We start from the raw sequence: 1,548 nt of genomic DNA, 5'->3' as shown, positions 1-1,548 counted from the left end.
CCTCTGCTGCTCTGTTTTTAGCAAGGTTTGTTAGAATATCTTGACTGCCATATTGTCAAATGCATACTTTCATGTAATATTTAAGAATCCACTAAATAGTCCTATGTATTCTTTATATACATACATTTTCAAAAGGAGCACATCAACTTCAGAATAGTGTCTTTTTCTAGGAGGTGGGGAATGGTATTAGGGAGGAGTAGAAACCACGCTTCGAATTTGTTCGTAATATTTTATTTTTTAAAAATGAAGTTAAATATGACAAAATGGTGTGATTTAATAAAACTGAATAATGGGTGTGTGGGTGGTTGCTATTTTCTATTCCTGTCTCTAGGTTTGATATATTTGATATTAAAATGGTATAATGTAATAGTGAAACAGGTTTCAAATAAATATTGCTGATGTGAAAATCCTATCATAGCCAGTTTTTGTTTACTTTTGTGATAAAAGAAAGGAATTGTGATATTTTTAACAGTATTATAATCTATTTAACACTGAATTACAGGGAGATGGATTGTGTTATCAGGCCATTTTAGAGGCAGGGTTGGATAGAAGGGATTCTGGTATTTTAAGGAGATAGTGTTCTGTCTCTAGTAGCTTTGCAGAAAGATTCAGGCTCATCTGAATTTTTCCATTGTCAAACTATGCAGAGAATTTTTCTAGAGCCCTCCTTATTTATGTCTTCCTGTTCATTTCCATAGCCCAATGATTTGCTGTTTGAGGTTTAGAAACTAGATTTCCACCAGGTTGCAGGCATCACAATATTGAATAGGTGGGACATAATCCCTGTCTTCAAGGAGCGTGGACATTAAATCCTCTTCTAGGGAGACGTAAGATGTTCTGCAAGCACATGGGAGAGGCACCTCCTCCAGGACTGGGCTTGCACTCCAGCAAGACCCTGGTAGAGGACATCTAAGCTGATACCTAGAGGGTAAGTAGGAATTAGCCAGGTGTGAAGGGGATGTCTAGGGGGACTAAGCAAGGGGACAGGAAGAAGAAAGGAGTGAAACATAACAAGGGAGGCAATGCAAATACTAGTCAGCATGACGCAGCACCGCATTAAGGAAAGAAGAGAAGGTGAAAGGAAGAAAAATGATCGACAACAGAGTCTTATGACCATTGGGAAACGTAGTGTGGAATTGGAAGAATTAAAATTAAGTTCTCTTTCATCCTCTTACTTTGAAGTCTTGAACAGATCATTTAGTGTTTCAGGCCTCAGTTTTCTAGCTTCTAAAAGTTGAGATGATAGTTGTTTTACATGATACTAAAACAAGGTAACATATGAAATGTGTCTTGTAAGTAGAAAATATCAAATGTATACATATGAAAAATGAAGGAGGAAGAGAGGGAAGGGAAATTAAAGCAATAAAAACAGGGAGAATGTGAGGAAAGAGTAATACAACCAAAGAGCAGTCGTTACGGTTGGTTTGTCTTTATTGCATCTAATGGAATGATACGTAGCTCTGGGACACAGTCCTCTTGGTGTTGATAGTGGCTTTCACGTCCTCACTGTGCGCCAGCAGGTATTCCGAAAAATAAATAATATGCTAG

The 1,548-nt window shown here is 37.5% G+C and overlaps 1 protein-coding gene across 1 annotated transcript in view; it reads left to right on the top strand.

The window, feature by feature from the left end:
* FARS2 (phenylalanyl-tRNA synthetase 2, mitochondrial) overlaps window positions 1–1,548 on the top strand; it is a 394,817-nt gene that overhangs the window by 188,209 nt on the left and 205,060 nt on the right. The gene's annotated exons all lie outside the window — the stretch shown is intronic.

This window comes from Propithecus coquereli, unplaced genomic scaffold, assembly GCF_000956105.1.
Source record: "Propithecus coquereli isolate 6110/MARCELLA unplaced genomic scaffold, Pcoq_1.0 Scaffold253, whole genome shotgun sequence".
Taxonomy (NCBI): domain Eukaryota; kingdom Metazoa; phylum Chordata; class Mammalia; order Primates; family Indriidae; genus Propithecus; species Propithecus coquereli.
This window is presented reverse-complemented; position numbering and strand designations above follow the sequence as displayed.